Here is a 26,337-nt window from a genome sequence, read left to right on the forward strand (position 1 = left end):
GGTAGAATTGCTGAGAAAATAGGATGGCAACTTTATTCAATGGCGTGAAATAGTTTTTCAGTTCATGTATTCAGCTACTGAATGCATACATAAATAGACATCTTCTTTTAAAACTTTAAAAAAGTTTTTTATATGTGTTTTAAATGTGTATATGTATGTGTATTCAGTATGTATATATTTATATATATATATAAATAAATATATATACTGCTGACAATATTTCCTCTAATTTCAAAATAAAAATATTGTTCTATAGAGCATAATTTTAAAGGGAAATGACAATACACCAAAATAGGAGAAATGATGCAGTGTTTGCAGAACCTGAATAATTCATCAGGCACTTGGGCACGAACACTTTATTCCTTAGTTTCCCTGCGATGCTTATCCTTTCTAATATGTGAGTCTTATATTCAAGTCCCAACTCCTTGCAGGGCCCCATATCAAGCTTTATGAACCTCTGCAGAACATTTTAGCCAAAACTTCCTCATACTACAGAATTGTTCCATGGGCAGCCCACCTTTAATTTCATGCACATGGCTCTTTCATTTCTGTGGGCACAAAGTGACCGGAAGCAGTAAGGCACAGTAGGTTATGAACTGATCAGCTAATGTTTGGCTGGCGTCATACAATAATGATTAAAGCTGCAGTTGACAAAAAGAAGCATCTCTACTTCCTTCATGCTCCAGTTCTCCACAGTCTCTTGCAGGACACAGAACAATTTTAAAAAGGAACTAAACTAAAAACTGCCAAAAAAACCCAATACACTTACCTTTAATCCCACAGGGCAATCCGGGGTGTCTTACATCAAGTCCCGCATCATCCCGGAGCCAGCGCTTTGGGTGCCGCCATCTTCATCTCTTCTTCTGGGTTCCTCATCCTATGTCACCTGACCCAGGCGCCAGATCAGGTGAAGTAGGATGGTAAAAAAGCTTGCCGGGGGCGCATACGTTCTCTTTGCGCAAAAAGGCTCCTTCTGCACATGCAAAAAGGAGCACCCAAGAGCCTCTGCGCTCCCATTCATGAATTAGGAGGCAGTGCTGCACTTAACAAAAAAAACAAAAACAAACCACAGAATTTTTACTTTACATAAAAGAGTAGAAAGCCTTTTTATGTAAAATGAAATTTCTGAGTTTAGATACGCTTCAATGCATGGCTGTGCTCCAGGACCCTGGCTGTGTGATTTAGGGATAAGACGAAAATACAGAAAATGGAACAACTGCCTAACTCTTATACACTAGCATACATTTTTTTAAACAGAAAAAAGATATATTTTATGTATTATACAGCTTCCTAAGCAGAAAACAATACCATCTGTTTTTGTTCATTACAAGCAAAGCAACAGATATGCTTAACAAAGCAATGATCTGCAGCTTTTATTAAGAACTTTTAATACCATTACATTCACACAAAAGGGGTCTGATTTATTAAAGCCCTCCAAGACTGGAGAAGTTACACTTTTACCAGTGAACCTGGGTAATCCAAAAAACAGGAATGGATCTGGCCTAAAATTGAAAACCTTTGCTATGAATGAAAGAATATCCTCTCCAGCCTTGGAGAGCTTTAAGAAATCAGGCCCAATGCAACAGTCTGGATTTTCTGAGGTCCTACTCACTGCTTAAGTCAACAGCACTCTTCAGCTTCACCATGTATTTGTCATTGATGAATGGTTGTTCTCATCTTGAGAAAAAAAAACTTCACCTGGCAATTTGATGAATAACTAAGCCTGGAATGACTGCTGTACTTTCCTTATAGAGGAGATCCTTCATCTACCTAACCTCTGTATGGGGCTTTAAGGTTGCCCCCTGAGTAGTGGCTGCTCATATCAGGGAATCAGACTGCTGGAGAACCGACCTATGTGTCTTTACAGATGGCTGTAGGCTTTAATATATAAGTAATCTGAGGGTCTGCCTTCCCTGTTGTCCCTGGGATACCTTTAAGTACAGACTGGTGGCACAAAAAGGTGTTACCCTACTTATCACTACAATGGTACAAGTGTTTCGGCAGTACTGAGCTGCTCACTGAAACCCCCCTTCATTCTCTATAGGCTGTCACATCTAACCACAGGAAGAGGCTCAGGGATGTGATGTTGATGTTGGATAGTTGACAAAACTCCATGAGCTCTGATGACAACACTGGAAGAGATATTCTAGGCTTTGACAAAAACAGAAAATCATCCGAGCAAGCCACTAGTTAGTGCGCGTCCAAACACACCCTTACTTAATGGATACAGGGTTAAGCCTTGTCATATTCAGAAGAGGTTTCAAGGATAAGGCAAAAAGCAGGGGGACAAAGGACACCCCTGCCTAGAACCATTATATGGGGGAAATGCCTCAGACAATGTGCTATTGACACTGCACTGAAGGGCATGAATACAGTGCCATAATCCAATGCAGCAATTTAGGTCCTAAACCCATATGATAGAAGAACATATGAAGAATACCTCTAATGGTGTATTCTGGGCCTGTAGCCTCCAGTAGGCCCCCGGATTCTGAGATTGTTCCACCTTCCTCTGTTCTCGGTGTCCCCCAGTTGGTAGAATATGGACCGTTGTGTCTTTGGTGTTATATGTTGTGCTTCTTGCAGTTCCCTTTATAGCTTTCTCATGTATGTCTAGACGAGTTTCAACCTCCTCCACCCTTGATAGTGCTTGGGATAATTCCTTGGGATAATTCCGAGTTCACCTCCGATTTCAGATATTGCTTTATATCTGTAAACATATTTGCTGTTGTGTCTACAGTGCAGTAAGTAAAGGAAGATCCCACTAGGGGGTCACATTGGTTTGAACCATTCCCTACTTTATACAAAAGGAAAAAGCAGGTATAGAAAGTCCACATAAAAGATTCAGTCAACATGTACATGATATTTAAGTTTAAGTTTTGGGTGCAAAGTGCACAGGCAGGAAAGCTAAATATGTAGAATGTACCATTTTCTTTTCTCTCTGTGTTTGAAGGGTTTGTTTACTTATATTTGTTTAAAAAATTTTAAATCAATATAAAATATTGAAAACAAAGTGCACAGGCAGGTTAAACCATTAACTAACTTTATAATTTTTCAGTAAATTTTAAAGTTTTAGGCAAGTTTGGGTCCTTATAACTGCTGGTAATATTTTTAAGAGATTTTATTCAGCTTGTTGGCTTTTTAAATACATAATATACTATATACAATACAGTAGTCTAGAGAGGAAATCTCTTAGGGTTCTACTTCTACTTCTAAAATAATATATCTGGCGTATTAATAAAATATATCTGACTACCACCAGGGAACAGGTATAAGGTCTAGTCACATGTCTATAAATATTTGTTGGTTACGAAACCAAACAAGAAAGGGGCAAAATACATTTGAATTGACAAACAGAAAATAGAAAGAGGTCAGTTTTTGAAAATAAAACAGGGGGTTTGAAATTTTTTAATAGCTTTACACCAATTGGTCCTGTCAATGCTCTGTTAAGAGTTTTGTTTTTATGGACATTTTGTTAAATCTATTCTACAATAAAGGATCTACCTGCTTACAATTTAGGGTTTGGTCCTGCTTTAGGTTTAACAGTACACAAGTTTAGTGTACAAAATATTTTTTCCTATTCCTTTAATTCATATTGAATATGATTGTAAATGCAAGGACAAACTAATTTAAGGAATATATAATTTAAACAGGTTGCCAAGATAGATACAATATTTCTTTTTACATCTTTCATTTCAGGTAAATGTTATCTATTACATATTCATATGTTTTGTTCCCATACATAGTGGTTGGAACTCCAACCTCTATTCAAATTTTCAGTCTCCTCTGCTAAGAACCTAATAGCTCAAGCTATGATGCATATACACAACTGAATGAGGCTGTGCTGTGAATCTTACCCTTCCCAGCCTCTCTTTAAATGGCTCTGAAGATGCACAGTTTTTGAATCAAACAGCTTCTGCCATCCTGTTTCATCTTTTAGGACAGGTTCACACCTGCCTTCTCATCTTTTGATTTCAAGCAGCTCCCCACGACTGGCACCTTGTTACCTGCTTAAGCACTTGCATACTTTAAAGAGCCAGCATCTGCATATGACACAGTTGGCAGCCGTGAGCTGTACTAGTACTGATCAATGCTGCCCCTATTCACTTAATATGGGGCCCTGAGAGGCAGCAGTTCCTGGCGTGGGAAGCAGAAAAGATATCACAAATTCACTGCCAGTGTGAATTCAGCCTTAGATATCTCCTAAATCTCATCTGTAAACCTGCGTCTAAAGTGTATTTGCAAAGTTTACATAAAATAAAGAGTTTAAGTTTTAAAAAACCTAAACGTATTTAAAATTAGAATATATCAAGGAAAACATATATTGTTTTTTGTCAATCTTTTTAACTTCATACATTCTATAAATCTCAGTTCCTGGAGATTTACGTAACATTTATACATTAACATCTTTCTTATACACGAAAAAATACAAAGATAAGGCAGGAAAATATAATATGCAGAAAGCATGCAACTGTAATTTAAATTTCATACAATACATCACAACACTTCCTAATGGCTTTTTAATAAGTAACAGTTACAGAACACAAAATAGACCTAAATGACTAACTAGTGCTATATAAACTGTAAACTTCTATAACAACTTTGTAAGTTTAAATGAGAAAGAATTCCTTGTGGACTTCATTGCACCTGTTTCTCTGTAAATATTAACTGGAAGCTTTAATTTTCCATCCAAACGCCATTAGTCAATGAGATGAACCTATTATATACTCTCTTTAGTGTCTATAGGTACACAGCTATAATTACCAAAACAATGAATTACTTTGAATGTTTCTTACAATTTTCTATCTTTCATTTTGTGTGTTCTAAGGCTTGCAGTGCAATTTTTGCATACACTAATTTCAGATCCTAATTTTTTAATATTTTGGATTTTGGATCTCTTGATCTACCCATAAAGGTAGTAACAATATAAATTGGTTCTCCGAATTGCTTCAACATTTTAAACAATAAATGGTTTATTAAAAAAATCAATATTGCTTGGAATGTAGGTACTACTGGCAGATAGCTATTTAGGGCTTATTCACATTTTTAATGGTTCATTGTGGTGCATTTATGCAGGCGAGTTCACGTGCACTGCCTTAAGGTAATCCATTTATGTGCACATATAATACATCATAATAGTAATTAAAATGCACCAGACCCTTTTTTAGAAACACAGCATACCACAATGTATATCATTGGATACCATTGTAGCCTTGAATTTTTGGGGTCCAAATCAGGACACCTAGAATGTGATTGGGTTCCAAATTATGATGTTTAATATGTGTAAAAATACACTAGTCAGACAGCAATCTGAACAAAAGCATTCTAAGGGATTCCAGAAGTTTCTCTAACATTTATATTGAATACCAAATTAATACTAAAATGGAATGTGGTAAAGGTGGTTCTAGACAAAGAAAATGATATAACCATCAGACAAAGAGTTATCCATCAGTAGTGCTGGTGTTTGAATTCGGGTTGTCCTTATATTCGACCCGAATATGGCTGTTCGAATTCAGATAGACTTGACCCGAAAAACACAGGATTCGACTTGGCAAATTTGTGTGTTAAAATATGCGTAAAAAAAAAAAAAAAGTCTTTAATGTTAAAGTAATTTATTGAATGTGTGTGATTTGTGTAACTAAATTTTATTTTTTTATAGGTTATCCCACAATGACAGGATGATTCCCACGGCTGCATTCATTTTAGGCTGCCATCAGGGTTTACCTTTTCAGGGTTTACCTTAGAGAATCTCTATCCAAGAACACATACTATCCCAACACAAACGCAGGGGTTGCAAGAGGAATCAGGGGAGCGGAGCTGACAGCTCTGATTGCTCTTGCAGTTCTACATAGTCACGAATAATAACCCAAACTTTCCCCCATAGACTTTAATAGTGTTCGAATTCCAGGTTCGATAGCACAAAAAATATCCGGCTTTTTGATCGAATAGCCGTCGAATCAAACACTGAGATATTGGATCAACACTATCCATCAGCACGGCACAATTACAGTTAATAGACACTCCAAAAGTTGGAGATTGTTTATAAAAAAAGCAAAGGAATGCATGTAAAGCTTGAAGGAAAAGCTTCCGCTTCGCAAATTATCTGTAACAGAAAGTATTTTTCCTTTTGGATGTAGGAAGAGTGCCTTGTCTTGCGTTTTAAAACTGGAAAATATTTCTGTAGCAATACGGGTCCCAGCACATCAAATATGCAAATAAAACACATAGTATACAATCAAGAATAGGCCAAAGTAATAAGCAGCCTAATAAATTTGCGTCCATCCCCATATTTTCCTTCACCATGCATTATCTTAAGTACAAGTGTTAATGGGCACTTGAAGTACACTTGTCATATGAAATTTATGGAGGCTGCCATTGCTGACTTTTTTAGAATTTTAGTTGCCAGGCTTTCATGCTGATGGGTCACAGACCTGAACAAGTATACATATACGAACACTTTTTAGCACTTATATAAAGCATGCTTGTTTCAGGTCAGTGATTCAAAAGTAATTCAGCTACATGCAGTCAGGAAGCATGAATTTTTAAAAGGCAATCAGCAGTGACAGCTCCTGAAATACTCTCATGATAGCTGTACTTTAACACCACTATGTTAATTAAAGGGAATATGCATTTGATGTGAATGTACTCATGCTTTTGACAATTAGCCAAAGCCTACTTTTAAAGTTTTAACTAGATGTAATGTCTTCTATTTTCTTGGAAGGACGTTCATTCTGTCAAATGATTTGCATTTTCATAATCACTATCCAAAAGTAAAATACTTAAAAGAATAAGATCTTCAATACCTTGTAAATATAAAATTAAACTGTTTTTCAATACACAGTTTTTCTAAAATTTACCTACAAGAGAAAGCTGTACTAACCTGTTATATTATAAATGTGGGACCATGTAATTGGTGTATTTAGAATATTACTTAGACCAGGGTTCTCAACCTAAAAAATCATTGCTGTATTGAAAAATAAAAATACTGTTAAGAACAAAAGAGAGAGGTTTTCAGCAGATGGAAGGGAGACTGCAGGGGGTTGAAGGAGAATGGGTGATGAGTGAAGTTCACCAGCCTGGAAATTAGGCTGGATAAGAAGATATGACTTTTTATGGGCAGGAGGTAATGAACCCAAAAGCAAAATGATTCTCTGAACAACGGTAACTAGGGTAATAAAAGAAAAATACAAATAATTACAAATTAGAAAAAATATATACAAGTAACCTGTAACAGGTTATATTATATACAGGTTATAAAGGTTTTGTAGATAAAGGCTCCCAATAAAAACATACATACTGCATGCTGTCCCCGTACGACTCTGATGTCTGGCCACGAAAATGGGTCGGTTTTCTGGTCAATGCTTAACTGTAAGTTTAATGCACCTGACATTGGTGATTTGTATGCAGCAGGTAAAAGCATTTTTCAAATGTAAATTTGCCCTGATGTTTTTGGTTTTATACGTCTGTAAAATTTTTGATGATCACACAATGAAAGCATTTTTTTGGGTAATCTTGCCAGCCAAGAAATAATTATTTGTAAGCAATTTCATTTAAATGCACCTTTCACTGAAATATGAATGCTGTGGTAAAAGAAGATTGCTACTCTCTCTGGGTAATAATCTTAAATGCTCTTTCTCTTTAAGTTAAGCTTGAAATGTATTATATGTTATTTGTGTTTATATTGTATTGTTTTGTAGTATTATGCTGGATATATTGTCAAAAAGCTTACATTTTACTGGGCTACAATAATATTCAGTTACTGCATTTCTAAAAAATGATAGTATATTATGGCACTCTTATCATAAAAAAATGTTTTTCCATATGTATAACAATATTAAAATAGGTCACAATGAAAAACTAAGTATCTTTTTGTACTTTAAATATCATTGTGCAAGACCTGTGTAAGAAATATAGACTTTTTATTGATTCCACTGTCTCTAGGAGCTAAAAAAAACAAACATATCCAGGGTATGAGCTAATCACAAATGCGTAGGTAGCAGGAATGTTCTGTAAGCATATGAAATGGTATTTAATTCAAGGCCTCTGTGTAGTGAGGGAGGAACCCAGCAGGAGGACCTACAGGATAGCGGGAAGCTCTGGACAGCAACTGGACCCACAGGGACACCCTGCAGAGAGTGTATACCATACCATATAAAGGAGAGGTATTCTAAGTTGGCTTGGATCTATTACAGACAAAGGATGGGTTTGCTTCAGGGTTCTTTTATGTGATATTGTCTGTGTGGTCTAGTATTAGATTTTGGAACTTGTCTTCCCTGTATATTTATTCTAGTATTCATCTTTTATTGGTTTGTTGTATTGCTGTTGGTGGGAGTCTGCAGAGATTGTACAATCTTATTTTAAAGTGTTTGGTTATTTTGTGGGAAGAGTACTAAGATTATTGTTGGAGTTGATTTTTGTTGTTTATTCCTTTAATTATTATTTTTTACCTTCCATATTATCATAATTGAGATTTCCATTTGTATATCAATTTATTCTTAATATATTATTAATATCATAAATTATAGCTTCCGTGTCATTATTTCTTTAGTCTCACCTATTGTGCTATTTAATGTATTTTGTTTTATACTATTGTGTTATTATACTGTATTGTAGTTGCAGGGAGTGCTAACAACCATTTTTCTTTTCTTTTACTTTTGCGCTTTGTTGATTTGAGTTCCTAAATATATATCTTACAATACTTCTGTGTATTGATATGTTTTCTAACTTGTTTCTGAAATTAAACTTTTTGAGTGACTTGCTATTATTTGTTTATTAACTTTCATTTGTAAAATATTTATGTGATGATATGGTTACATAGCATTCATATTTATGTAGATATTATTCATAGTCAACAATGTTGGCAGAGACGTAAGTGCATTTGAGGCATTTGTCATTTAAGTTTAATGTGTAATTAAACCTTGCTATATTCATCTGTATCCATTCTGTTACATGGTGCCTCCATCTTCTTCCTCTTTCCTCTCAGGAAGCTCTGAGGATTGCAGGGTGTCTATACAAGAAATGCTAAGCTGTGCATGCATTTTTGATAATCACTTGGAGCAATCAGGCAGGCAAGTTGCCCTGACTGATCCACAATTTTTACAATGGAACTTAAGTTAAAAAAAGTTGATTAGCAAAACTATGACCCATGTTTACATTTGTTTTAAGCATGGGAATGGAGAATCTCAAGATTATGACTGTTGAATCTGTGGTGTATATTGGTATAAATTGTTTACTGTAAAGTTTGACAAATACAAAACAATTTCAGGATCAGACTGCTGGTATGTACCTCAATACAGTTTTTTCACTGTAAACTGTGATAAGTACATTTTAGAAATTATGGGGACCCCATTGTGAAAAAGAAAACTTTGAGAAAAAGTGAAAATGTGTAAAGTCTGTGCTATGTGAGGGAAGACAACCCCTTTATGTAAAATAAAAATTACCTTATTTTTTTAAACCATAGGTATCCCTCCTGAGATACCTATGTCACACAGAGCCTCCTGGGATATGCAGAGCCTCATGGGATACCTATGGCACACATCCCAGGAGGCTTCTTGTGGCTCTTCGACGTGTGCAGAAGCTTTTCCCTGTAATGGAAAAAAATGCTGATCCCAAACAATCGCACTTTTTTTTTCTCCCCAATTAGAACAGTTTTCATCACCCGATCTCTACCCACACAATGTGAGATTGGGTGACGTACTGTAGTTAGAAGAAGAAGGGCCTGAAGAATTGGGGGGACCTGTGGAAGTAAAGTGAGTGTGATTTTTGTTTTTGTTGTTCTGGCCCTGCCCTAAAGTAAAATGATTTCTTATGTTTATAAAGGTTCTGGTATAGCTGCAAAGCTCTGTCTTCTTCTCTATATGGATGCTCTTCCTGCTTACCCTCATCAAGGACAAAAATCAGTAAGAGAATATTATTTTATTTTATAATATTATGTTTTATTATATATTACATTTGTAAAAGTTTACAAAATGTGCCCTCCAATTAGCCATTATTATTTGGTGGTTGGAGTAAGTAGAGGTATACATGTGGAAAACGTTTTTGAAACTGTACTTCTTGCAAGTTAGCATATAGGTAGTGAAGGAATATAGTAGCTGAGGTAATGAAGGAAAGGTGGGAAGGTGGTTGTGTTTATTGTAGGAGGTGGTGGTTATTAAATTGTGAAGTAATATGAAGGATATGATGAGTCTTGAAAGTCATTACAGTATATTATGTTGGACTTTGTAAGCAGAACATGCAAAGTATGCTGTCTTGTGCTACAGCATAAAAGCAACAGTGATGAGTTACTGTAAACTGCAGTACGTAACAGGCAGGATGTACTGGATACTTCAGTGGAGAATAGGCAGATGATGCTGGATCTAGTAGTACAAGTTATAAATTCATTTGTCACTTATTATGCACATATTATTACCATGTAATGCATTATTTTGTTTGAAAGATATTGTGGATAATGCTGGTACATAGCTCTAAAATGTCTTTTATAGTAGAAAAGTGATGTTATTAAAATGTATTTAGCTAAAGAGTGTATGATATTTTGACAGTCTTTGAAACTGTGGAAAAGGAAAGAAGAGGGTTAAGTCCTGAAAAGGAAAATAATTTTTCTTTTCAATGCACAGATGCCCAAAGGGGACAACCAATGTATATTTACATTTGTTCTTGCTAGATATTGACTAGTTCTTGACTGGGTATATTTAGTTGTAATCAGCTTATCTAAGCGGATTGACTGATGACACATTTGGATTAGTAAATGGGCAATTCTAAGTGCTGGATTTATATCCATGTATATCAATTGCTAATAGAAACATGAGAAATAATGCATTTTTTAATAGATAATTGCATCATATTTAGGTTAGAACCAAAGCTTTCATTCAAACTCTGTCTTCCATGCTAATAAAGGCAGAATCAGTTGCAGACTGCAATATTCTATTGATAATCACTTGAACCATCCCTCTCTGTTGTCAAGAATGCACCTCTTTAAGTACCTACTAAAACCTGATAAAGGGGACCCATTCTAATGTCCAAAACATGTTAGCTGTTTCACTAAATGCCTCTTTCTGAAATAAAGTTATGCTGGACTTCAGATACTCCATGTCCCTTTTTCTCCTTAAAATTTCCTAAATGTAATTTCCCTATACCAAATAAAATTCCGATTAACACTCACTGTGGTCCAGCACACCACACCTCCTGGGGGAGGACAGGTAATGAACTCTTTGAAAACTCTAGCACTATCTGACACAAAGCTTACATTATTATTATTATTATTATTATTATTAATAAACAGGATTTATATAGCGCCAACATCATTAAATACATGGAGTTAGCAATATTGAAAAATGGTGTAGTTATGGTTCTAAATCGAGGATGTTTTTGCCTTACTGTTGGCAACATAGCACAGTTTCCTTGAGTTACACAATAGCAGTTAGGACTTCAGCCTGTTTTTTGAAGTCTTGCAATAATAAAAAAATGTTAGGCATAGATTTTTGCATGACATTTTTTGACTCTTCAGGACTTTTTCAGGCACTTTTTCCAGTCAATCTATGGGCTATGTGAACATTTCACATGAGAACATAATGGTCCTGTACGATTCTTCAGAACACAGCACAGCAATCTGTGTGCTCTAATATAATTTAGTGCAAGTGTGACACAGCATGCTTTAGATCTGTGTTGATGTGCAGTTAACAATTATACACTAAATATGATTAAAATGATACACATTGTGTTGATTTGCATTGCTGTAAAGCATCTTGATGCATGTCATAACATGAGTAATGTCTTACATAACCCTGTAACTGCTTTAGCACCCCCAAAATGTTGCTTCTTTACAGTATATTTTCTAACAACAAATACATAATTTTGGTTATGAATGTTCAATGCCACCCTAAGACACATGCACCATAACAATGTAGTCAGAAACCTTTCCTGCAGATCTACAATTGATCGAACTTTAACATCTTTTTGCACCAATTTATCAAATACACTCATCATAAAACAACAACAATGTATGTCCATAATGATGGGTAATAAAAATAAATGAAACTAGAATGACTGTGTTGCAGATGATGACATTTTTGTGAACTGTGTCATTAAAGGCTAGTCCTGCTGTGGCTAGTATGGCTGGGACCACCTCTATACAGATGTTCTTTTCACAGGTCATTTAGTATGGCATGACTGGAGCTATCTATTTTGTGGCATTCATCTCATACTTGCAGCACTCTGGCACAGTGAGTGAATCACCAACTGGTTATACGGACATGTAAAGTTTCTCTAGAAGATCTTTACAAAGTGAAACTTTAGTTTTGCAGAGAAGAAAATATTTCTCTTTAATAAAACGATGAACATTACAGGGATTTTAGCAAAAAACAACTGCAGATGTATACTGTACTCTCTTCCATAAAATTGCAACTCCATTTTATAGCTACAATTGGATAGATATTTTGGCCTATAGAGGAATATTCAGCATTTTTAATAGATACTCATTATACAACCTTGGAGATGGGTGTCCCCTAGTTTAACATTAAAAATACCTGTAGGGTGTTGATGTCTTTTCCATAGTAAGCTTTGTGAGTTTTTTCATATCTTTATATGTACCTTGTTTAATTTAAAGTTTTATTAAAAATTTGCATTCAAAATAAAAATAAAATTGTTGTTTGTTTTACCATCTTTCACCATGCCCTTTCTTACTTCAAGAGAGCTCCCTTGGTTACTGCATACAATTTTTGTGAAGTAATGAGAAATGCTGCAATATATGCAAATCAATACGTAATCCTTATCCTTAGAAAGTAATTAAAAACATTTTAAACTGGTTGTAGGGAATGTCTAAAATATGACATCTGCAAATACAAATACTATTGTAGACATCTACAAAAAGCAGTAAGCCAACCAAACTGAAATCTACAACAGCAGAATTATTCTGTACACACAACAGTGTATGGAATGTCTCTGGTTTATTATACTGGAATGAAGGAACATTTTACTTTTTTGCAAGTTTAAATACATTTTAGAACTTTCACAGTCAAATGTTCATATGTACAAAAAATAACATAAAAATAACTACATAATTCAGTTTCAGCAGATGTACCTTTTTAAGTCTACAGCATTGCGTTTTTACATTGATATGTGTCCAGCACACTTCAACTTTCAGTTTCTATCAGTTCCATCGGCCAACTGCTAGTTGTATCCAGAATGGCAAATGCTGATCAGTTTAGTTATCTCACTGGGGTATTGGGGTTGTCAATGGATTTACATTGCTGTATGACGTACTTGACAACAAATGTAATGAACATGGAACATATCTCCCTTTGGCAGGGCCCAGTTCCACATGCCTTCTTTATATTAGTCTGACTATTAACCTCACCCAATAGGCACTATGGCCCTGATTTACTAAAGCTCTCCAAGGCTGGAGAGAATACACTTTGATCAGTGAAGCTGGGTGATCCAGAAATCTTGGAATGGATTCCTTAAAATCATTTGCTATTTGCTAGCAAATGTTTTGAATCCTGGACCAGATCCAATCCAGGTTTGCTGGATCACCCAGCTTCACTGATCAAAGTGTATTCTCTCCAGCCTTGGAGAGCTTTAATAAATCAGGGCCTATGTATACTACAGATTTTAGCATTTCTGTATTTTAAACAAATGACATTTCTCAGACATTTAGGGGGCTGCTAGCCTGACCTCAGGGGAACAATACTAATTGTCTTGGAAATTTTCAGAGTTTTCCCTGCCCAGAGGATGTCAGAAACTATGCTAATGAAATGCAGCCATGCATAGAAAAGATACAAACTTTGTCATACGCAGCCACTTAAAAAAACACAGCTATAGACAAAAGAACATTTCATCAAATAATAAAATACATTTTGGTAAAGACCTAGGTTATTTTTAAAAAGCTTTATGTTTTTCTTCCTTCCAGGTTGAAATAGTCAAAATAGTATAGTAGTAGAATAGTAGTAGAAATAAAGTATAATGGCTTGCTTAGAGGTTTTTTCAAGATTTTTTACATTTGAGGTTTTCTGCCTCCATTGATTTGAAAAGAAAGTGTTTAAAAACTCCTAAAAAGGCTTAACCTGGCATTTTTACACATGTTTTTAATGCCTATTTTTAACTAGACTTTAAAAACACTTACACAGGCTGTTGCAAATGCCTGCAAAATCTGGGTGAAAATGATCCTGAATGCCTAGCTGTGCATAATAAACATCCAGGAGAGGTAACGCCAATTTTTGTTTTTACTACAGATGTGAACAAGCCCTAAGTGAGCACTCTGCTTTTAAGTTGTTTTCTATGTTGCCTATAACAGGGGGTGCCCTAAACCTCGATCGGGATTTAGCAGTCGATCACAAAGGCAACCTGAGTCGATCGCAGAACCCTGCCTTACCTCTCCCTGCTTTTTGGAAGCAGCCGGCTGTTACGTCTATAGGGATGCTGAGTATGTCTTTCTGTTTGAGAAGACTCTGTGTACCAGTGTGGGGGAGTGGGGAGGAAGGCAGAGAGGGTGGGAGGGCAGTCTGAAATGAGCAGTGCTGGGTGAATTATAGCTTACCTGTCACTATAGTCTTGTAAGTGCAATGTCTGTGCAGTGTTCTGCCATTTAATGTCTTATTAGCTTCAGTCACTTCTGTGTCATACTCATTATATATATATATATATATATATATATGAATAAATATATGTTTAGCATTTTTTTTTGTTGGTAGATCATTTTGACTTGGTCATTTAAAAAGTAGCTTGCAAGCCAAAAAGGCGTGGCCACCCCTGGCCTATAATATTTGTGTATGTGTTTAAGCCAAGGAGGGGGTTTGTGGGGCCTACAAGGTACTGTAGTAACATGATATATGGTAACATATTAATTTTTTGAGGTAGCATTAAGTCGTAGATTAACATTAAATTGATTATTGTTAACATAGACCAATTAGCAACTGTTCTTTCTGTGTACAAATAAAAAAGAAATGTGTTTATATCTGACTCCCTCTTGGTTTTAATTAATTCATGTCCTCCTGAACCTTGATTCCTGTCACAGCAATTAGGACTTGGCAGTCATACTATATTTTTCTCAATTTATTCAAGCCAAAATGAAAGGTATATGGGTCAGCTCTGCTCCTGAACAAGAAAGTATTTTAAAAAGCTTTTATATGAGATACAATAATCAATATATGTAAAACATACAGGTAAAACAACAACTTAGAATGTGTGCTTACCAGAAATATATTATTATTGTTCCTTTTATTAAACCTTTGTTTATTAATTATATCATTGTCTTCATATTGTCTGTAATTTGATATAAGCTATTAAGAAACAAATTAAGTTTAATGTCTTTACAATGTTTCGATGTTTTACACTGTAGCAATTTTATTGAAAAAATTTGTATTCATTTAGCCTTATTAAAATTTTCATCTTCATTTTTAACATTAAAATATAAAGGAAAAAAATAAAATAGTCACAGCACAAACACTAACATACTTTTCCCAAGCTGTTACTCAAAAACATTAAAAGAACTTAATGTAATGTAAGACTTTACATTTACTTGACTGTGTTTTGATTACTCAAATGTTCACATATTAACGCAAAGGAATAGCACTACATTTCTAAAAATTATTAATTTCCTGGTCCATGTCAGCATACGAATGTGTTAATTTCTTTCCCCTCTCACTCTCAGAACCTAACTAGATACATTCAAGGTGGTCCATACACCTATTGTTTTTCCTTTTTTCTCCTGTATATCCAGCACTGGTGTGGCCACCTACCTGGTTGGAGTAAATATATGACTGCCCACTGTCCAGGTGAATTCCCCTACCCCCGTATGGTTTCTAAACGTCACCTGGGAGGGGAGACTGCTGCTGGTCCCTAGGGGCACGGAATGAAGCTTGATAAATTCAAACCACAAATATTTGCACACAAACCCCTTTGTGTGGATCAGAGATATTAAACTTACATAGTCCATGTTTCAATAGCTCATGTATGGGAAGCTGTGACATTGTGACAATGGTAACCAATATAGATACCGATTGCTAAAAAAAAGTGTGGACCAGAGAGGATCCCAAAAGGGAGGGAAACTGAGAGGTCTGCAACCGCAACGCAGCCTCTCTGTATGACAAGAAGGGTATGGGAATCACAAGGCTTGCCCGTTAAACTCATAAAAATGGAAGTATCTTGTTGTCCAAAATGCACATGTGCCTCCAAAATCCAAGGGCTAGTGCCCCTGTGTTACTTCATGATGTCACTCAGGGGGATCGGAATGCCTCCCTGAGTGACGTCAGCTTATAGGATCGTCTCCCTAGGGATACCTAATGTGGTGCAGTGGGTGCACCGACTGGTGCATTCATACAGGGGATGGTTGAGCGGGGCAGAGAAAACAACCCTGCTCATCTCTAGAAGGCCATCAGTCAACTATTACCGATGCCTTGTCCCCCGCTGACTTGCGCTTAAAAAAACTAAGGGGAACACGGAGAGAGAATGAATGGATGAGAAAATGGAAGGATAAGGGGTGAAGGGAAAGGAGGGGAGGGAGCATATGATGGATGTAAATATACTGATGTGGGAATAGATGTAAGTATGAACATTAAGGTTCTGAATGAGTGTGTCTATACCTAAGAAAAATATGTACACACAAGCATAAATACATCTAGATGCAAAACAGTATAAATAAGTATATATAAGTATAGCAACACAGTATATATAAGTATATAATAAATGACATTAAAAAAGAACAAAAAGACAAAAACTGAGCTTATTGTGATATGAACATCATATATAAAAAAGTACATAAAATACATGTACATGTAATATTCATAATAGTGAGAATCAAAGTATAATTTAAACACAGTTTACAGTTATTTTGTTTCTCTATTGGTGCATTACAGAGATGGATCACAAGAAAGGTTTGAAACTAAAAACTTTATTTATCCCAGAGTAATAGTTTTTTGTCAAAATCACCTCCTCTGGGATTGGGGGTGATTGACTCCAAAGCCACAAATTTAAATCAATTGGTATCAAAATTGTGGGCTATCCCTACGTGAAAACTAATATTTGTTACCATTTTACCATTCATAATCGAATAGATGTGTTCATAAATGCATTTTTTTGAACACATCGAAATGTACTGTTAGACGCAGAATGAGTATCTGTAATGAGGTGGGGGTTGTAGTGACTAGAAACTAGTGAATCCTTCAATGAACAAGATTTCTGGTAGGTAATCTGAGGTCTGGGCCTAATATACAATAGATGTTAATTACAGGATCCACAGTGAGAATATTCCAATATTTAGTAAGAATGGTTACAGATGCTCTGGTGATGCTCGGTAAACCATATGATGATGTGTAGTTTGCTTTCTGTGGGGGGCAGAGAGGTTTTATGGATCAAATTTTCCTTTTTCAATGTACAGACCCTGCAGTAGAGGTCTTCTTAAGGAGTTTCTTACTGCAGCCCCTTAAGATCAATTTCTCACCTAAAGCCTTAGCTTCAAGTTTAAAGTCTTCATGATTCGTGCAATTCCTTCTCAGTCTAAGCATTTGACTGTAGGGAATACTGTAAATAAGTGCATAAGAAGTGTATCACCACACGTTCTTGCCAAAAAAAACTTCTGTTGTTGATCCATTAGATAAGAATTAAGAGTCTATATGGTAAGTATGAAGTAATTAGCATAAATAAATAAAAAAGTAACAAATACAAAGCATATCTTGCATAGCACTTGACAGTGGAAAAACATTTGACTCTGCACTTAAATACATACAACAAAAATTTTTGCATATAAACAATTCTGCAATCCAGTTTACAATAACATAATACAGGGGGTCACCCTTTATTATTACACAATAAAGTGTTCCATGTAAACAAACATATGTACTTAGGGCTTAAGCCCTGCCCACTTTTTTACAATCAAGACTTTAGTTGTTTCTCCAACACTTTTGGTTTGTCTCCTTAACTTTTGGGAAACTATTAACACATTGATTTCGACTTTTTGAAGACCATAAAGTTGGATACATTTTTCCAGGACTATGTACTGTTTGAGAGGAGTAATCAGAATTGGTGCGGTTTGTAAGGGGTGATGCCACTCCCTCTTTCTGAAAATATGTCCGTCAGCATACTTTAGATAGTAAATCTAATTGTTTTGTTTGGTTTTAAGGCTTTTCTTTGTTTTCCTTTCTTAATTTTTTAACTGTGGAGCTCCAAAAAAATTTGAAAACTTGCCGAGTCAAAGCTTTGAGAATTGGGTAGTTGAGTGGGTAAACCAAGCTTAAATTTAGCATTAGCGGCAATAAAACAGATTTGATGATCAACATTTTCCCCTCCAATGTGAGTTTCACTTCAGAAATCCACTTCCTTTTGAATTTAATTTTTTCTATTTCCCAGCTTTTTGTGCTGTTGTTATCCTTATCAAAGAATACTCCAAGTATTTTATTTGAATAGCTTTGAGCAAGGACGTTAAGTTGTTTTTTTGAAAGAGCATCCAGACACCCACTGGTGAAGCTTATAACTCCAAACTTATAAGTTTGGTAAAGCTCAGAGTAAGACTAATGTTCCTTCCTTCAATATCTCTGGTATTGTGGTTCTATCATTTATCTGCAGGATATTTTGTTTTGTTTGTGTAACTTAAAAAAAAAAACGGAACATTTTCCTCTTTTTTTAATTGTTCTTCTTTTGAGTTGTATATCACTTGTTACCTATTCTTTTTAATAGCCTCTGCTATTTCGCACCTGATGGTATTTTTCTGTTCCTTCATAGATATGCCCAAATGTTGGAGTTTATGATAAGTTTGAAGTTGTGTATTTAGTTGTTTAAAATGCAATTTCTTTTTTTCCTTCGCAATGCCTTTATGAATTTCTTTCTTTCTTCCTTCCCACCATTCTGTAATACTTGAAAAGTTTGTTTGGAGTTTCCACCCTTTGTATGCTGATGTAAATTATTGTTTCATTTCAGGGTCCTCTAGAATATGTGTATTTACCTTCCAGACTCCTGGGCCCTTAGATACTATAGGCAGGTCAACAGTGACTGTTAACATTTTATGGTCAGAAAATGTATTATCATACAATAACATTTGGGCGGCTGACAAAGTTTTGCTGCAGAAAACAATGTCAATCCGAGACTTACTTACTGAGCTGCCTTATGTGTAGCCAGGATCACTTTGATACGATTTAGACCACACGTCCTGCAAGTCGTGGTCAGATTTTTAAGCTGCCCAAAGGTTTTGTCATGCCTCTGAAATCCACCAGCAGATCTCCTTTTACCTGAGAATAAACAATTAAAATCCCCACACAGGAAGAGCAGTGACATGCCTGGAAGAAAGAGTTGTATTAACACAGGACAATAGACATTGAAAATCTGCAACTCTTTTCCATAATAATTTGAGGTAACCATCAAGGTCCTATTTTTTTTACTTGGCCTTTAACAAGAATCCCCACTCCAGTCGCTTGGTTGGCATTGTCTTCTGACCAGATGGATGACCAGGTAGCAAGAGCCTGGTAGCCATCACTAAATCACTAAAGGGTTATTAATGTTCTGATTGGGAAGAGTCCCACAAACTTAGGGAACAACTTCCTAGTAGGACAAGGAAACTTCAAATTAAACTTCAAATTATAAAAAGCCAGACCAGAACACCACTCTTGAAATCTGGGAATTTTCTCCTTTCTTGTCGGCAATTAATTTGGAAAGGGATTGGGACAGATGAGAGTGACGACAGTTGGGAATGGATGGAGGATGGAAACCATATTTGGCAAAGAATGGTGACTGAGAAGAAGTGGACGATCCCACGCAAAAAAGTGAAAACTGCAGAAGGCGTGCCCTTCATAGGAATGAAGTCTGCCATCTTTGTCATTCTATCAACCATCACACCCCTTAGACGGAGGTAGTTCCATAATAAATACATAGACAGCATGCTCCAAGGGCAGGTTGGGATGGGAAGAGGATGGAGAAGCCCCCAAGATTTGGACTTTGTACTCTTGAAGCTTGTTCATGTAGGACACAATGACCCGAAGGACAATCCTTTGACATGTCTGGCCACCAGAAAGATAGTTTGACCAAATCTAATGTATTAGACACGCCAAAATGCCCAGCCAATGGAGAGCCATGTCAGGATTGGAGGACTGACAACCGGAGATTCTTTGGCACATAGATCTTGCCATGATAAGTCAAAAGATCACCAATCCATCGTAGATTAGTGTTGGCATTGAAAAGTTAGATGGTAATGAAATCTTTAAAAGAAAAGTGCCCAGTGAGCCTGCTGGGGTCTAAGGTGTTTAGCTGTTCTTGGTTAATCCAGATTCCTATGGTCCGTGAGGACCAGGACTGGGTGAATGGCCCCTTGCAGCATGCATTTATAATGGCCCATAATTTAGAGTTGCTGATATCATAGTTTCTCCCAGCAGGACTTAGCTTCTGGGAAAAGAAGACCGAGTGCAGAAGTGAATAAGGCACAAAGCATTAAGACAGAACTAGGTCTACTGCAATCTCCAAGGCATCTACTTTCAATGTAAATGGAAGAGAGGAATCAGGATGCTTGAGAATAGATGCTGGGGTAAAGAGCTGTTTCAGCCTCTCAAAAGCCTCCTGCCCTTTTTCTGACCAAAAAAGGTAATGTAAGAACTTGTGAGCTTAGTTAGAGGAGAGACAATTGCAGAGAAGCTCTTGATAAAATTCTGGTAAATATTAGCGAAGCCTAAAAATCGATGGAGTCCTTTCCTGTTCACAGGGGCTGGCCATTTCATTCATTGAATAGTGTCTTTTTCAAACTCACATTTCTCAGGTTAGCATTGAATCTGTTCAAACTAAGCTGCCAAGCACCTTTTTAACGTGGGCCCCATGTTCTTCAACAGGAGGAGAAGATCAGAATGTCATCAAGTTAAACAACCATGAAAACATCATTGAAACCAAACATCATTGAAACCAACCATTGAAAACAACATTCAGGCATCAAGGAAATGCCTGAATATGTCATTCACAAAATGTTGAAAGGTAGCAGGGGCATTGCAAAGTTTAAAAGGCATCATTACATATTAAAAAAGGCCAACGTGGGTATGGAACGCCATCTTCCATTTGTCTCCCTCTCAAAGGTTGTGAGCTGCACACAAATCCAACATAGTGAATACTTTGGCTGATTTTAGCCACTGGATGAGTTATGGAATCAATGGTAGAGGATAACAATTCTTCAAAGTGATGCGATTGAGGTCCCTGTAATCAATGTTAGGCCGCAGTGTAGGGTTCTTCTTTTCAACAAAGTATATTTTAGCACCAGCAGGTGAAGTGGATGGGCTGATAAATCCCTACTTAAAGCTAAAAACCTAAGTCCCCCCCCCAATGAGGGGAAAATTATTCTGCTCCCTTCTTCTGGTAAATACATCCAGTTAGTTGTTGTACGGGGGTGGGATCAATCCTTTTTTCAACATCCACACTCAAGAGATGAGCAGATTTAAACAGACAAAACTGGAGACAGTAGTCTGAAGAAAAGCTAACTTGACCCATTGACCAATTGATGTTTGGATTGTGTGTAATTGAGAATAACGAAGAGTGGATGGTGTCAAAGCTTAAAATTCTTGATGGTCAGAAAAAGTTATCGTTCAGATGGGAGTAACCAGTCAGGGCCTGAAGGTGGAACCATCAGCAAGACAAAGGGGAAAGTAGTGCCTTGTGTCCAGTGGAAGATGGAGTCTTTAAGGAAAAAAGACTTCAAGAAAACAGAATCAATAATGGCCTGGACTTTAACAACTCCATTGGGGCTCTGTAAGGAAACATGGAGGACGTAGCTAGGACTAGGAAAAGTGGTGAGAACTTCCCCCCATTCTTACCCAGAGGATGGTGTGAATGTATATAAAATTTATATTAGCCTCAAGTATAGTGAGAATTAACTCAAACTATGTTTCGAAATGACTAACTCAGCTATTTGTGTTCTTTACTTCTGTTCCCGGAGGGGCCTTGGCCTTGCACCTGTGCAAGTGAAACCAGCAGATAAGCTGACCATAGAAACTGTAACCTACCCAAGAAAACTAATGAGAGCGGAATGTGCAGCGGCAGCAAAACAAGTAAAACAACAACTCGTCTTGTCTCTAGGCAAATTAAAGAAAAGACCAGCCGAGAATTGGATGACCGGTGACGCAAAGAACTGAAGGATAAAATATAGACTTTTAGGTTAAAGTTTTCAAAGACTCTCACAGACAGAGGAAGGGGCAGTCCCAACCTCTATTGCCATATCTGTTGTGAGTTTCCGACGCGTGAATAAAACCTTGATTCTTTAACTATACCTCAAAAGTTGTCGTGAATAATTGTCAACTTACCATTGACAACGGACAGGGCAGTTGTGAAGGAAGTGGCCTGATTCACCTCAATACAGGCAAAAGCTGGCCTGGAGAAAACTTTGGTGTTCCTCTCTTTACACCAAAGGTAATGCAAGTTGCATTAGTTCGGGAGATTGTGGATGAGCCGGTAAGAGACAAGGTAACTCCACTCTTTCCATCTGACGCTCACAGAGCCACCGGTCGATTTAAGTAGCTAGCCAGATGAGGTCAGTTAATGAATTCCAATTCGTCCTAGCTCATCTAGACAGGTTGATGAGAAATTGGTGTTTCCTGGCGGTATAATTCCACTGAGTTTCAAAAATCGAACTTTGAAAGTCTGTGACATTTTCTTCATCCGCTCCATGACACTGGCAGAGATGCATAGTGCCAGTTCAGCAGTGGCTGCTTGTAAGCCTACATCAGATTGAGCTGGGTCCCTAGTTTCTATAAACTGGATTGCCAAACTTTGGGGTTCTCTTTGGAGCAAGGAAATGACTGTGCCCACTTTGGTACTTTTCTCAGTGAATGAACTGGGTTGCAGGGGGAAATAAAGGAGACACAAGCTACGAATAGCCTCAATCCCCAGAGAAGCAAGCAGGCAAAGGTACCTTTATCTCAGATGCAAGAAACGATGATGGTGGCACACTGAGTACAGAGGCTAGAATGCTAGTCAAAGACTTCACACTTCCAAACAAAGAACTAGCTTTTTATAAAAAAAAGTGAATATTTACAAGTCAAAAACAAATAGGTACAAAATAATGACAAAGAAAGTTCAAAAAACAACATAAATTTGACAAAAAAAAAATTTGCACATGTGCAATAAAATTTGCACATAAAATTTGCGCATAGGGCATAAGGGCATAATTAAAGCAAAAGTTTCTTTAGATCCAAGAGGGAAAACAAAAGAGTCCATGTTTTTGTATAACACCAAAAGTCCATTGCCCCAGGGCAAAAAGTCCATTGCAGATAAGTAATTGGGGGGGGGGTTGATTCAAATACAAGAACAGAAAAACTAAAACATAAATAAATGTATGCCATTCTGAAGCATGGAGCAGATAAGTAAAACACCTCTCTCTCAGGCATATGCAAAACAAAAAATCATTAGGTAAGTATTGCAATACATACCATTTTCTCCAGAAACCAAAACGCATAAATTAAACACCTTTTCTTTTTTCAGGTGCAACAAAACAAAGAAGTTTTATACAAAATATACAAGTAAGTGTTACATTTTTACATAGCATATTAAGATTTTATTTTACAGGAATGTATTCTATGCATACACACACCATCAATCTTAAGCATTAGCTTTCCCTAGCCTTTTGCAATCTAGCAGAAAAATCACAAACATTTTGCCCAAATTTTTTCTTGCACTCTACTTCGGTCACAAGATCATTTTTGTACAAAAAAATACTTCTTATGTCCCAGAAAACAAATTTAATGCAATTAATTAAAACCCACAGGATGCGCATTTAGTCGGCCAACATATTTTGTGAAGGACCATAAAACACCACCTGGTGGTCTAATAACCTGAGACCAGATAAGAATTTTAATAAAGGGCCCACTGATCTCATCACTGCCCTGGCATGAGGGCAATTCCAAAACCGTTGCAGAATTGTTTCCTCGGCCACACAGCCTGACCTAGGACAGACAGGGCTAGCTACCATGACCCCCTTGTGTTAAAATGCTCTAAGGGGTAGGCATTTGTGTATACCTTGCCAGGCAATGTCCTTTAGCTCCTTAGACAAGGAAATTTTGTGCACTAATTTTCCTAATTTGTTTAGATTTTTCTGTAGAAAATTAGACACTAGTGTTGTTTCCTCCTCAGATTTTAGCTGACCTCTAATCTTACGTGCATCTTGTAGAGTGCTGATATCCATGATTTGAAGGTGGAAAATGTCTATGCAATGTTCCAAAATAAGGTAATGCCTTGGGGGTACATTTAGTACTGGGGCAGTTTGAGATGGATGATACCACCCCTTTTTCCTGAAGCTATGCATAGTTGTATATCTGAGAAAGTAGGACCATTTGTTTATTTTATTTTGCAGGCTTTTAAAGAAAACTTGACCACAGAAAGGTTTTTATGTCAGGTAAGTCTCTCCCACCATATTGTTTGCTTTTGTACATTATAGTGCTACTACACTCTTAGTGATTACCATTACTCCAAACATAAATATACAATTTATAGTCCCCTCTTCAAACAGAGGGGTGAAAACAGTTCACCATCCCCATTTGTCATACGTGCATCCCTGCTTACTAAAGGAAAAATTGCATCAATACCATCACCAAATAGACTGCTGCTGGTCCCTAGGGGCACGGAATGAAGCTTGATAAATTCAAACCACAAATATTTGCACACAAACCCCTTTGTGTGGATCAGAGATATAGCTGTCTGGCTGTCTTTTGTCTTTCTGTCAAGTTCTGTGTTTGCTGCAACTCTCACAACTGGAGGTGGATCTAAATGATACAAGTATATCTGTTCATGCTCTGTGCTAAGTGACCACCTGGTCTTCACCAGCTCACTGGAGTGATGGGACAGTGACCCAAGTGGCCACTGGACTACTTTGCTGCCGGGAGGTGTCTAGGTCATGGCCCCTAGGGGGTGAAAGGGATCAGATGACTTCAGAATAGGATTGGCTATCGGGCTAGAACACAGCGAGTCAAGGTGAGTTAGTTGAACAGGCCAAGGTCAGGGCAGGTAGGCAAGGCAATGTCACAAACAGGGCGAGGTCAGGGTAGGTGGCAGACAAGTAAATGTCAAGTAACAGGCCCAGGCAGCAAACAAGGCAGAGTTGGGGTCAAACCAAACTCAAATTTAGAAAATCCTAACTTTTTTCTACATTTTTATTAGAAAAATAGAAATTTTATTTACAAAATTTTGGAAAAAAAACAAGGACAATAAACAAAAACACATCATAAATCGGCACAAAAAAAAAACAAATAAATGAGCATAAATAAAAATTTCTTCTTCCCAGAATAAAGTCCAGAACAATAAATGATAGTTATCCAAGATAGACTACACTGACCAGTAGGTATTGGTGCCTATACAATGTTCGGTAGGTACTTGCCAACCCCAAAATATATTAGCATAGATCAAATAGAAAGGATAGGCAAGAATATTTTATTAGTGATACACTTCTCAAAGATACAATACAAATGATATTGGTTCCTACAGTGCAATTGTAAAGAATCTGTTCACGACCAGAAAAATGGCACTATACAGCATACAACTACTTTAAATATGCGGACTAGAAATGTTCCAAGGATCCAGTTTTAAACTAAAGGGTATACAGCTTGGAAATGTGTAAAGTTGTACCTGACACATTTCGCCTATTCTAGCCTTCCTCAGGGGTAATCATACATTTAGCACAACATTGTAATGTACTAGAAGCAACACAAATGTTGAAAAACATCAATCAATAAATAGTATTTTAGTACAATATTATGTGTTACAACAAACTTGGCCTTGACCCATAATACTAGGAAAAACATCCATGAATACTAAGTACTAAGATATACTTAGTACCATGAGTACTAAGATATGCAAATTTGACATGATCAAGTGTATTTTGAAGTTTGTACATTAAAAAACAACAATAAATAATGATACCCCACTAAACTAGAGTGTAAATGTACAAAAACAGTAAGCATGATAACAGAAAAATATGAATGATAAACTTACATAGTCCATGTTTCAATAGCTCATGTATGGGAAGCTGTGACATTGTGACAATGGTAACCAATATAGATACCGATTGCTAAAAAAAAAAGACCATAAAGTTGGATACATTTTTCCAGGACTATGTACTGTTTGAGAGGAGTAATCAGAATTGGTGCGGTTTGTAAGGGGTGATGCCACTCCCTCTTTCTGAAAATATGTCCGTCAGCATACTTTAGATAGTCAATCTAATTGTTTTGTTTGGTTTTAAGGCTTTTCTTTGTTTTCCTTTCTTAATTTTTTAATTGTGGAGCTCCAAAAAAATTTGTAAACTTGCCGAGTCAAAGCTTTGAGAATTGGGTAGTTGGGTGGGTAAACCAAGCTTAAATTTAGCATTAGCGGCAATAAAACAGATTTGATGATCAACATTTTCCC

At 36.6% G+C, this 26,337-nt stretch overlaps 1 long non-coding RNA gene across 1 annotated transcript in view; it reads left to right on the forward strand.

Annotated features, from left to right (window-relative positions):
• Window positions 1-8,057: 8,057 nt before the first annotated feature.
• LOC140330111 (uncharacterized) overlaps window positions 8,058-26,337 on the forward strand; it is a 72,280-nt gene continuing 54,000 nt past the window's right edge. Inside the window, exons 1-4 of the long non-coding RNA XR_011920627.1 lie at window positions 8,058-8,159; window positions 9,817-9,896; window positions 23,425-23,462; window positions 24,293-24,334. This is a non-coding gene — a long non-coding RNA (uncharacterized lncRNA). The remainder of the gene's footprint in view (window positions 8,160-9,816; window positions 9,897-23,424; window positions 23,463-24,292; window positions 24,335-26,337) is intronic.

Source organism: Pyxicephalus adspersus, chromosome 4 (genome assembly GCF_032062135.1).
Source record: "Pyxicephalus adspersus chromosome 4, UCB_Pads_2.0, whole genome shotgun sequence".
NCBI classification, from domain to species: domain Eukaryota; kingdom Metazoa; phylum Chordata; class Amphibia; order Anura; family Pyxicephalidae; genus Pyxicephalus; species Pyxicephalus adspersus.